Source organism: Podarcis filfolensis, assembly GCF_964270895.1.
Source record: "Podarcis filfolensis genome assembly, chromosome: 1".
Taxonomy (NCBI): Eukaryota; Metazoa; Chordata; class Lepidosauria; order Squamata; family Lacertidae; genus Podarcis; species Podarcis filfolensis.
Window position 1 is genome coordinate 86,736,365 of NC_139604.1, and position 13,568 is coordinate 86,749,932.

A 13,568-nucleotide genomic window follows, 5' to 3' on the forward strand; every position below is an offset into this window, starting at 1 on the left:
GGGTCCTTTTAAACCCCCACCCCAGCCCTGCTGTAGTGAACACCCCCTGTGTCAGTTTGTGCTGCAATATTTTTCTGTTACACATTCTGTGACGTATTTTCAGGGACTAGAGATCAAGGTTGTGCTTGGAGGTGCCTGGACTATGGAGGCACCTGGGTCTTGTCCATACCTCTGCATTAGAACCTAATTCATACCGAATGGTACAAGTTGGAAGGGACCTCCTGGATAATCTAGTCCAGGGGTTGGCAAGGCTTATTGGGCATGGGCCGGATCACTCCTGTGGAGCTCCTCCGTGGGCTGGGTTGGCACAGCGCGACACCGGAAATCGCATCTCTGCATGTCCGCGGGGCTGGAAATCGCTTCTGCACATACCCAGACGCCAAAAACCGCACCTGCGCAGAAATGATTTTTGGCGTCTGGGCATACGCAGAAGCGATTTATGGATACGCGGAAGAGAGTCCCTGCGCTGCGCTGGTTTAGCGCAGTGCGTGGGGACTCACTGAGTGGGCGGCTTGGTTCAGGGGCTGCCCATGGGCCAGTTAAGCGACCCTCATGGGCCGCTTCCAGCCCATGGGCCTTAGGTTGCCGGCCTCTGATCTAGTCCAACTCTCTGCAATGCAGGAATATGCATCCATACAGGGATCAGACATGTGACCTTGGCATTATCAGCATCACGCTGTAACCAACTGAGCTAACAGAACAAGGCTGTCCTGTGTTTGGATTTCAGTGTTCTCATTTATGCCATTCATGTTCAGTTGTTAAAGAGCAAGGGGCTTTTAAAAAACCTGACTGCTTCCTATTGGTAATGCAATTGCCCCCATCAACTGCATAGATGTTTGGGGAGTGGTGAAACCTGTCCTGAACCTTTCTTCCTTACCCTTGTATATGGAGACTGCCATCCTATATGAAAGAATTGAATGCCCTGAACCTTTCTTCCTTACCCTTGTATATGGAGACTTCCATCCTATATCAAAGCATTGAATCCCTGCCCCCATGTAGTGAACATAGCTGCCTTTATTCAAAGTATAATGGACCCAGAAAGTTGAGTCTGTTAAATATGGGGAAATAGTGGATACTAGTTCATTAGGGCAAATGGAACTACTTCGCCATTCCCAGTCTAGCCTCAGCCAGCCGGCACCTGCCTGCATTCTTACTTGCGAGCAGTCTAACTTACAAGCAGCCTAGAGGTGGCACTGGCTGTCAGCTTGCTCCTCTGTAGTCTCAGTGCTGCTTTGTAGAACTCAACAGAGAGGTGGATGGGGACAATACTAGAGATATGAAGGGTGCAGGGGATCGGTAAAACCAGAAAAAATGGGGGAGGGTAAACAGGCCTACCCCAATTTTCTGTTTGTTTAGGGTTTTTTTTTTAAGTTTCCCCCTGAAAAATTGATTAAAAAATGGATCTGTGCCTTCACATCTCTAGACAAAACTAGAATTGGTAGGCTCCATCTGTCATTGGCTCTGGTTCCACCTACTGTTGGCCTCCCTTCTTTCAGCCTGGATACCATTCTCAATGGGCCCAAGCCACCACTGAGGAAGATTTACCATAGAGAAGCAGAAACAACTTGTGAGGAAGGACCTATAGGGGATATGCTGACTGCAGAAAAGGCAAAATTAATGTAAACTTAAACAGGATCATTTTGATATGAAAGCAACAGTTAACGTGGAGTGACTAAAGATGGGTTGAAGATGAGGATATCAACCCTTTTTGTATGCTTAGAGTACAGTATTTCAGCCACTTGTTAAAATTCAGGATGTTACAGAGGAAGAAACATTAACGAAATTAATGCTAGGTATGATTGTTTATTTAAAGCTAATGTCCTGCCTTTCGAAATGCATTTCAAGAATGGATTCATTAAGAAATGAAATCAATATTTGTAATCATGCAGTATTTGAAAACACATATAGCAACCAGCTATAATATGAAAATGGTATTAACTTAATATGTCAAGAGGACCGCTAGAAAAGTGGTTGCTAAAAACAAACAAACCAGCAGCTGGAAAGGGAATAGCATTAAACAATACAAACCAAGGGGACACAACTAAAAACCTGCTGTGGTCAATGTACTCTAAATATAGAACTTCAGTAATCCTTACAACCATTCTGTATGGTAGCAGCCCATCAATATCTCCCCTTTGTAGATGTGGGGCTGAGGTGGAGCGGCTTGAGTGTATGGCTGTTCCACAAGGAACTTTCCCAGTTCAAAGCTCTACCATATCTGAATGTGCTTCATAGCTTTGATTTCTTGGTTCTTTTGACAAAGTGCTGCCCTTTCAGTGAAGCTCTTTTCCAACTCCAGGTCTAATGGAGGGCTTACTCTTCTCAGAGCGATTTTGAAACTTTTAATTATTTTCTCTCTTGAGCTAAGTTCCTCTCTTTCCCCTCTCTACCAGAATCCTTTTCCCCTTCATCTTGTGCCAGCTGCGGACATGTGAGAACATGAGCCCCCTGCCAGGGAAGGTCTGTGTTTTGTAAAGCCTGGGACTGGTTGATGCCAGAGTTGTGGCGTCTCTTACGAAAGGGAAGCGCTGTGGGGTGCAGCTGTTCTGCCATTGCCAGTCAGAGAGCCCTTGACTCTCAGCGCATGAAAACGAGCTCTTGGGGCACTGCAGATGCGTTTGATGCTTTCTTCTTTCTTCTAGCTAGCTGTTCCTTCTTTCATGTTTGCCTGCCTGCTCTCCTGCCTTCGTACATTTAACTATTTGGTTGGCAAGGAGTTTAGAAATAATAAGTACTTTAGTGAAAGAAACATAGTAATTAATATTGCATTCAAAGTTAACGCTTAAAGATTCTGCATCGGCTCCAGACTAAGGCTGTAACTTTCTGCCCAAATACCTTGGGCTAATGGGGCTCATTAAAATCAGTGGGACTTACTTCTGAGTAAATATGTATGGGATGTTAGTGCTGTAGGTTAGCTACACATAGTTCCCATTGAAAGTAGCGGGACTGGAGTTCTCACATTGCTTTCAGTGGGTCCTAAATGCAACTAACTTAGTTTGGATCCAGTCCTCTTGAGTCCTAAGAGAATAGGGGAAGGGCCATGGTTCAGTGGAAGAGCATCTGCCTTACATGCCAAAGGTCCCAGGTTCAATCCCCAGCATCTCTAAGTAGGGCTGGAAGAGACCCTGGAGTGCCATTTCTGTACCATTTTAGACAACACTGAGCTCGGTAGGCCAGTGCAGCTCCCTATGCTCCTGATATTTTAGACTGAAAAAATGTGGGGAGACCCTTGGCCTGGGATAATGATTTGAGTAGAAAAGGCAAGGGGAAAGTGTTAGCGCCTTGGTGCAGTGTACCAGTCCAAAATGACATGCCCAGCACAAAAATCAGGGCCACTAAAAAAAAGAAAAGTGACATCCCTGGCTTGTATTGTCACAATATGTCACAGCCGTCATATACTGACTGGCTAGGTACACTTGAAGTCACTCATCATCCCATCATAGAGGAGAGCAACATACCAGTATTTGATTCTGAGGACACACAAAAAAGGGTGTGTGATACCAGGCTGCATGGCTGCATGAGGATGGGCTATCTGTAAAAGGTTGTGCATTGGCATTGCTTTGCTAGCTAAACACAGAAGTGTTTGTTTTCAGTTGAGCTCAAGACTGAGAAATTCTTTTGTTCTTAATTTAGATTCCATTTGACCCATGTTGTCCTTAGTGGTAAAATACTGCCAGATTGTATAGCCTCACAACACATGTCCCAGATCAGCAGCATATACCCTGCATTGTAACACTATCTGCTGAATGACGTGCCGGACCAGCACATTTGCCAAACAGTGTAGGAGCACCCCCCTGAGTTTCTGAAGAGTGATACTGAGGTTAACAAAGTGTCAGAGTCACAAAACTCTGTAAAACGGAGAGGATTGGTCCTGGCAGCATACAATAGTTGAGCTTTTGTTTGTCTTGGTTATTTGCCCATCTTGTCCTGGATAATCTTTAGGGCTGTCTGGTATGAATCTAAGACATGATTGGAAAGAATCAGTTCAGTAGAATAGAATTTATAATTCTGCCTGTGTATCTGGTGTCTTAAGTGATGGTTATGAACAAAATGACCCTAGCAATTTTTAGTAGGAGATACTCAGAAATTCAGTCTCCTGTGTTTTGGTATGACTTTGTGCTTTACGTGACAGAATGTTTGACTGGAGGAGGCAAAAATATCAAATTATTACCATTGCAAACCCCCCCCCCCACACAAACACCACCACCACTACTACCACCACCACTGCAGACACAAACACACAACCACTTGTTGGGGGAAACCAGTTTCCCTAAAGGACAAATTTCCAAGCCAACAGACTGAACTATAAAGTTTTATATTCTTTTTTAAAAAAAAAATGATATTTATTAAAATTTCAAAAAGAGTTACAAAAGTAAAAAAGAAATAGAGAAAAGAAACAGAAAATACAAAATACAGAAAAAATAAAAGCAATTAAAAATAAATCCATCTTTCCATGTCTTGCCTTTCATTTACTTATTTCCCTGACCTCCTCACACCTCCCTTTTTTGTATTCCAGTTCAAATGGTTAATTCAGCAAATCCTTTCCCTCTTTGTTTTTATCTTAATTCTTTATCTTAATATATTATAGCTTTACATTTTCACCTGTTAACAATCCATTTTTACATACTCCTTTATAACATTGCTGCTAAAACCACTTAATTTCATTCCGACATCATTTTAACATTCATTAATCTTACAATGATTCTGTAAATAGTCTTTAAATTTCTTCCAATCTTCTTCCACTGACTCTTCTCCCTGGTCTCGGATTCTGCCAGTCATTTCCGCCAGTTCCATATAGTCTATCACCTTCATCTGCCATTCTTCCAGGGTGGGTAGATCTTGTGTCTTCCAATACTTTGCAATGAGTATTCTTGCTTCCGTTGTAGCATACATAAAGAAAGTTCTATCCTTCTTTAACACCAATTGGCCAACCATGCCCAGGAGAAAGGCCTTGGGTTTCTTCAGGAAGGTATATTTAAATACCTTTTTCATTTCATTATAAATCATCTCCCAGAAAGCCTTGATCCTTGGGCACGTCCACCAAAGGTGAAAGAATGTACCTTCATTTTCTTTACACTTCCAACATTTATTATCGGGCAAATGATAGATTTTTGCAAGCTTGACTGGTGTCATGTACCACCTGTATATCATTTTCATTATATTCTCTCTTAGGGCATTACATGCCGTGAACTTCATACCTGTGGTCCATAACTGTTCTCAGTCAGCCATCATAATGTTGTGTCCAACATCTTGTGCCCATTTAATCATAGCAGATTTCACCGTTTCATCCTGAGTGTTCCATTTCAACAGCAAGTTATACAGCAAGCTTGTAAAGTTTTATATTCTTTAAGAGCTGCATCCCAGGTGTGTATATCTTTTGCCTCGTGGGACTTCTAACCAAATTAATCCCTCCAATTCTGGGTTTAGCTTTCAAAACTTGTAACACTAGCCAAATCCCAGTGGCTGAAACAGGAAATGGTGAATCTGATAAACTTGCACTGTGTCAAATATTTTTAGTGCTCTAAAAATACATGTTTTAGGACTTATTTACTCAGAAGTAAGTCGCATTGCGGTCAGTGAGGCGTATAACCAACAAAGGTTGGTCTTATTATGCAGCGCAGCTTGTTCCTGACTATCAGCACCTTCAACTTTGCCAGCATGGGATCAGCTGCCAAGGCAAAACTGCCCTCACGTGCATGTCTCTCTCACTCTCTTGGCTGACAGCTTGAATAGTTCAGTGGACTGTAGCTATTGTGGCAGGACATGTTTTTAGAGTGTCAGCTATAGTAGCCTGGCTACAGGCATTTGAAGATAAGGTCACAAACCTTGAAAAACGGCCCAATTTAAAGGAAGAAATCTGCACCGTGAAAATGAAAGCATTATAATAAATGTGTGCTTTGCAGCCTACTGACCAGAGGGTAATGTTCCACTAACCTCCAGACTCCCTGAGTTTAAAAAGCAGTTTTAATATTTTGGCATAAAAACTGTGGAATATTAAATGGATAGGGTTGGGGTCTATTTAAGTTGTGTGCTCTGCTGCTGTTATGCAGGCTTAAGCAAAACAACTGGGTTATATGTGATTGTTACATAAATGCACAAAAATCAAGATTTTCATAGCTGAAAAAGTTTTTACAGCACAATTATTTATTTCATGTATAAATCATTTCATATGAAGCAATGCAAAGCAATTTAACAATAGAATAAAACTTATAAAACAATTGCATATATAGAAACAATTAAAAACTTTTATATAAAAGCAGTCAAAACATTTATCTTTGTAAACAGTTTCAAATCCAATACAGATATTGACAGATATATTAATAGCAGTGTTTAACACCCTGTGTGTATACAGAGATACGTTTGGCGAGCATAGTTTGATGCTTTTGTGTGATTGAAACCACTGTACCTCTGTAGACAGAACATAGGATTTTACATGCAGTAACCCAGTTTGTGCCTGCATTTTTTTTTGTTTGTGTCTGTTACGCTTGCTCAAAAAACACACTGCGGAACAGTGGCTGTCAAACTGTTACCTGACTGGCAATCAAAATATTAGTTTCATGAATCACTTTTGTCACCTTTAGGCACCAGGAAACGTGTATCAAGATGCTAGAGCCAAGTTATTCTTTTATTTGAAACAGCCAACGAGTTTCTTCCTGAAAATATATGCTTAAGTGGGAAATGTATCTGGTACAGTTTTTATCCGCAATATAATTAATAAAATGTGCTTTGAAGATAATTACAGATGAAGTTCTAAATGTAAGACTTTTGCAGTAGCAGCTTTGAAAACACTGAAAAATGTTCTTATGGCTAGGCTTGAACAAAAACCACTACCGGAAAGAGGATGATATATGCAGTAGTGCTGTTTGCTATGTGATACTGTTTTAAACCTTTTAGAACTTAATACGAGAGATTTGAATGGTCATCCCTTGTCCATTTCTGAGGCGGTTGTTCACCATCTCTGACTTCTCTTTTTAGTGTTCTCTTGACAGCTTTTAAACTGTAATCCTTCACCCATATTCCTGGAAGTAAGTCCCATTAAATTAATGAGGCTTGCTTTTGAGTAGACACACGATTCCACTGTAAGTAAAGTTGCAGCAGAGCGGCATGTGTTTAAGCTCCAGTAATAACTGCTTCATAATCCTCAGCACTTTCTCCTGTTTTCTTACTGAGCAGCATAACAGAAAGTGCTCAGACATACAATAGTGGAGTCCTAATGTCTGTGAGGGAGAGACAGGAGATATGGCAATATGTAATGGGCTTGCTGGCTTTATTTTTACCCCCTCCCTGCAGCATGTAAGCTTTTCGACCTCCCACTGGACTTGACAGCTTATTGAGTGGGTAGGTTTTTTCCCCTCAAGGAAAATGTCAGGAAAATTATGATTACGATTTTCATTTCATAGTTGGATCTTCTTGTTTTACATTTAAAGCTACGGAGCACCCGTTACACAACAGTTGTTTCTTTGTAGTGTTTGCCCCTTTAGTATGCTCTACCACATTTGCAAGAGAGATGAAAAATAATTTTTAAAGGCTTTTTTGGCTATGTTCAAAGCAAGAGGAAGAACAAGGTAGTAGTAGGTCCTTTATGTGGAGAAGATGAAGAAATGCTATTGGGTGACAAGAGAGAAGGCAGAACTACCTACTTGGCCTTTGTCTTCACCCAAAAGAAAAGCAGTGCCCAACCTGGTGATAACAGAATAAACAATGCAGGGAGAGGGCCGCAGCCCAATAATTGATTCCTCAGATTTGCACAAAACCTTCATTGACAACCCCCTTGGGCTTGCTGATCAGAAGGTTGGCAGTTCAAATCTGTGTAATGGGGTGAACTGTTGCTTTGTCCCAGCTTGTGACAACCTAGCTGTTCGAAAGTGTACCAGTATAAGTAGATAAATAGATACCGCTGCAGCGGGAAGATAAATGGCATTTCTGTGCACTCTGGCACTCGTCACGGTGTCCCGTGCTCTAGAAGTGGTTTAGTTATGCTGGCCACATGACGTGGAAACACTGTATGCAGACTAACACCAGCTCCCTCAGCCTGAAAGCAGAGATGAGAGCCACACCCCATAGTTGAATTTGACTGATGAGCGCCGCAACCCCAGAGTTGTTCGCAACTGGACTTAACTGTCAGGGGTCCTTTACCTTTTTAACTATCCAGGGGTCTTTTACCTTTACTTGCTCCCCTACTCTCCGTTTTTCAATTGCCTAAGGTAACCCAGTAGATCCTTTCCCTTTCCACCTCATGCTGCTGCTTCCGCCTGAGGCAGAGAGTGGGAGAACCCCCAAATCAGGTACCTCTGAACATTAACAGAGTGCTCTTACCTGGAGAGAGGAAAGGCTTGAAAGGCACAAAGGAGAGAGAGAGATATCTCCCTCCCCTCTCCCTTTGGACCTTGCCAAGCCTCCCTTCCCCTTACCGCTTCTCCTGTGAGGAAGGGGAAAACTGCAGCAAAAGTAGGCTCAAATTAGCTACAGAGGAACCCCCCTCCCTTTATGCATTCTCCCATGAAGGGAGGCCAACAGCCTACATGAGCTACAAAGGAAGAGTCACAACAGATCGGGTCAGCTGTTCAGCAACTATCCTGCTCACAGGAGAAGGCTGAAATGGCATCGGCTGTGAGGTGAACAATAGCGGCAGTGGACCAGGACAGTTGCTGAGGAACTGCCCTCGCCTGTCATGACTATTGCTCTGTGGCCCACCTAGGCCACGCTGCCCTCAGACACTGCTGTGAAGGCCCCACAGCTCTCTGAAGGCTATTGTCACACTGTAGTTCACAGTACCCCCTGTGTGTGGCCAAGCAAAGTGTAGCCTGATGACACTCTTGTGTTTGTATTATATGGCAAGATATTTTCTTTTGAGCCCTCAGGTTTAAACAAAACCAGAAAACTACACAAGCAAATTTACAGCTGCCCAATTTGACTGTGTGCTTTTGCACAGCTGTTGGGTAGGGAATTTGTTTCATAACAAGGTGCACACATAGCTATATGTGGGCATACCCTGTTGCTACTTAATTAGCATAATAGAATCAACAAATTGAAAAGCAGGGAAAAATACCTGTTGGTATGAACAGGAAAGACCAAGGTTGTTCTTCATATACAAATTCAAATACATGCAGCTGTGGACTACTCTGGTCTAATTCGAATGGGGGAAAAGCAGATTAACAGCTAAAAAATTCTAAAATGTGGACAAGCCCAGGGTAAGACAACAGACGGTCAGATTCGGCTGTGTTAGATGTTAATCAGGTCACACTGGGACCTCTTGGGAAGCAAATATATACAATGGTTGTTTCCCTATCTCTGTAATTACAAAAAACAAACATTGCCATGGGTATTCCTGTTCACCATCTAGTCTGATGATGAATTCTGGAGACCTCAAAAGCCTTTACACAATGTTGTGATATTTTCAATTTCCAAATAAAGGTATTGCCCCAAGGTTGATGTTTTTATTGTGTGTTTTTTTCTCCTGGGGCAACACAGCTGCTTTTCTTTCTGCTTCAGCACTACTAGTACTGTACTGCATTTGCCATAATGCCAATCATTATTTGATGTGCCTCCATCTGCTTGGTTACTGATTTACCTCGGAGCAACAGAACCATTTGATTCCTTTGGATCCTGTGTATTAGAACTTGATTCTTATCAGCTTCTCATTGTCTGCCCACAGTGCGGTCAAAGGATTTAACTTTCACAGGTGTGTGATAAAATGCTTGTTAGAACTCTGATCAGAACACAGATTAACTTTACTAATACTAAATTTATTTTCTTTTTAATAGCGAGATTTGTGGTTTAATGAGGCAATGAAAATAAAATGTTACAAATAACCATGTCTCACTGATAAGACCTAAGTGGTGATTACGATAACTTTGTTGTCTGCTTCACCCACTACCCTTCCTGTTTTCTCTCACCTGACCTTTCTTGTATAGATATCTATGTTTGAATATGTTATCTGCATTGGTTGATTAACTGTTTTAACCTTGTACCATCTTACTTTAAATGGACCACTTATCTTTAATAACCCCATGAAAGGAACAAAAAAGTGAAGAAAGGGAAAGGGAAACTTCAAAAGAGGTGGATAGAAGAATTTCAGAGTTAATTAATTCTTCAAAACCTTCTAAAAACAAGTGAATTTGTTATAACATTTAGCTAATAGATGTGTTTGCTTGTGATGATCAGAAATTGCAGCTGGCTGGGAGATATCTTCTAACACTGGATGCTGTCATTATTACAGAATTATGAGACTGTGCTTTGTGATATATAAACTTGTAAATATGGATTGCGCAGTGTCATCTTGTAGATGCAGATTACAAGGTGCTCGTTCCACACTTTAAGTGTGTGTGTGAACAGTTAACTTGTGTTCAGATCTCTGGGCTTGGACACAGGACCAGACCAGATGGGAAGAGCATCTTCAAGACCAAAGTGTGTGTGGGGGGGGGAAGCCCTCCCTGTTGTAATTGGGTAAGAGGTTCTTAGGTGAGAGGTGAGGACTTTTTACTAGCATGTTGCATTTGGATTTAATGAGTGCCGTTGCTGGCTCAGACAATTTCTGGGAGGAGATCACTGAGCACAGCACTTGGGCACGCAGGGGAAAGGGAGGGAGGAGGAGGAGGAGAAAATAACCTGGTTGCTGTTAACTTAGGAGTGTGACTGAGTTGCACGACTCGTTCCTCCCTGAGGCATCACAGGTGCGTGGAGTTATTTTTCTTTAATCACTCACATAAATTAAAAAATTTATTCCTTTGCATTAAAATAATTAAATAAAGCTACGCCCTGTATCTTTTATTGCCAGATAATATCTTTGAACCTCTGGCTCACAGTCTTACCACCAGCTGCAAGGTATTTTCCAGGGTGTGCTTTACCCATTCTGCCATTGTACTAAATAATGTTCTAGACAGAAAAAGTCCCTGATAACAATCAGAACTCATCTGAAGTTTTAATCATAGTGCCCACTAGCAAATCGTCTTCTCTAGGCTTCTCCTTGGGTCCACCTGCCCTGCCTTCCCACCTGTCAGCTATGACAAGATGAAAGAGCTTTCCATTGTAAGTACCATGTGTGGGTGGAAGAAGTTAGCATGCACAACTACAGTGGCTTGCAGAACTGTGGGTCTTCTGAGTCAGACCAGATGTTGAGGAAGGTGAGAGAGATATGGGGGGGGGGGGAGAGAGAGATAGTCGCAGTAAGATGGCAAGGAACAAATGTATCACTAGCTGTTCTTAACCAAGAAGTAGGTTTCCTTGTGCTGTTTTCTTAGAGAATACTGTTCTTTTTAAAAAATATCTGTTTTAAAAACAGTTGTACGTATACAAAAATACAGAATCACCTGCAGAAGTGCCATAAAACGTGGTTTTAGTCCTGTTAAGCACATGTGAGTGGAGGTGATTCTTCAGGTAACCTGACCCCCAGGAGTAAGCATGGACCAATGGTACCAAATAGTATGGGAAACGGCATTATTAGAAAAACTATCCAATAAACTGAAACTGACACGGGGACAAATGGAAGAAGACGCCTTCACCTGGTATGGCTCCCCTTTATCACATACACAGCCCAACAAGACAATGACAAGAATCCACCAACAGCATACAAATCAATATGGCTAACCTGATTCAAAAACACACACCCACCCCACTCACACATGAAAACAAAATTCACTACAGCCAATCACAAGCAAACAACCACACCCTAGGCCAACCCCAACCTCTCTCACCAGCAAAGAAACAAGCGAATAGTAAAGAGAACCAACACAAGCGACGCTGACACAAAACCCCACACATACATTAAGTAAAATAGAAACATCACCACCCGACTCCACCCCCACTCACCATGGCCCCCTCCACTTCTTTCCCCCTTTTCTTCCTAAGGTAACACTAATGTCTCAACAAATGAAACTGATCTGTAGAAAATGTAACTTGAAAAAAAGAGACATTACACGTACTTTTGTAAACCAAGAAATCTTTAATAAAAATATGATTAAAAAAGTAACCTGACTCCAAGCTGCACTTTGAATTGGACCTGAAAACAGACTAGAAGCCAGTGCAATTGACAAAGCCCTTGTGTAAAGTCAAGATAGATTTTTATTGTGAGTAGACAGTTGTTAAAATATAACTCTCTTTCACAAGCAAATCCCAAGTCAATGTAAAAGTAAGTTAAACATAACAGAAATGCAAGTTTCTAAAACTTAAATTTGTAACGTTCCCTAAATAATTTTAGATGAAAAGAATCCCACACTGTACAGGGTGGAAAAAGTTGCTGGTAACTTTTTGTACTGTTAGCATGTATTAAGCTATGCTGTTGGTAATAAACTTGTCTACATCAGCCAGCAATCATCTGATTTTGAAATTATCTGGATATGAGAATTATCTGCCTGTAACATCTGTCAGCCCACTGATTGCCAGGGTTGATTCAGCTGGTAAGGTGCTCTAGGTGGATGTCCCTTTTATCCCTTACCACTTTCTGAAGCTGCTCACTTGCAGGATAAGAACAACTACCCCAGATAAGATTCTAAATATGACCATACCGTCCAGTTTCAGGTGACAATCTTGTACTGGAACTGTTGAGCTATAGTTTAAGGATGGACCTGTGTGCATTAGGAATGGACCTTCTGATAACTTCAATAGGATTGCTTTGTCTGCATTCCTTATTAGTTGATTCTGGAACATTACTGTGTCTTTTGCATTTCTTTTTAATTAGAAGGATGCATCAGTCCAGATTTATGCACTTCCTTTTCTAACTGGGCTTCTACTGAGAGGACTCTGTGCATGGCTGGACCAACTAAATTCCATTGTTCCAATAAGCGCTCTTGTGCTCTTTAGCAATCCACACACCACTAACTAGAATTGCTTGTAATGCATGATTATGGAGCCCAACAGGCATAACTGGCTGGATGTCGCAGAATGTGGCAGCCCTGTGTTTGAGGTACTTATTGCATGCAGCAGTTACATCAACACAATGTTTGCTGGAAGTCGAATCTATCTATTCCACCATTTGAAATCTTCCACCATTTGAAAAACGCTTCCCCCTCTTTTTTTGTGTTAGTGTGCTCACCCTTTCCCTACCTTGAGCTTTTACAATTATTTTTATATACATTTATATTACATATTTTTTTCATCACATAATTGAAGGTGGCATGCATATGGTTCTCAGGAGACCTCCCTCGCCTGTTGACCAGACCCAGACCAATTGAATCCCAGGAGAATAACTGTCTCACGTGCCTTCAGACTAGACCCTGGTCTCTGTCTCTTGTGCTTCACAGTTTAAAGCAAGGTTATTCTTAGGTTGGAGGAATAACTCCACCCCTTTTCTTACATGGAGAGAGGAACATTACTGCAGATGTACTGCTAGAACAACACTAAAGCAGTTCAGGAAAAACCCTCTGTTTGTTGTTGGCATCAAAGTGGCTGAAAGAAGGGCACATCCATGCCAATATCCTTCCACTTGTGTGGCCTTTTGTGAAAGCAGTAAAGTTGCTAAAGCATTTCACCAAGTTGTCCTTGTCCAAAAACTCTACAGCAAATGAATAGTGTCCTTTGTCAAGCTCTAACAACCCTTATACCAGCAGTCTTGAAAATGTACAGTTCTGCTT

The 13,568-nt window shown here is 41.6% G+C and overlaps 1 protein-coding gene across 5 annotated transcripts in view; it reads left to right on the top strand.

The window, feature by feature from the left end:
- The window catches only part of CSTPP1 (centriolar satellite-associated tubulin polyglutamylase complex regulator 1), a 128,915-nt gene that overhangs the window by 25,162 nt on the left and 90,185 nt on the right, over nt 1-13,568 (top strand). The window contains exon 2 of one of the 5 annotated variants that reach the window (XM_083605704.1): nt 10,778-10,824. The exons of the other annotated variants lie outside the window; for them this stretch is intronic. The gene's annotated coding sequence lies outside the window, so the exon portion shown is untranslated. The remainder of the gene's footprint in view (nt 1-10,777; nt 10,825-13,568) is intronic. 5 annotated transcript variants of the gene reach the window in all.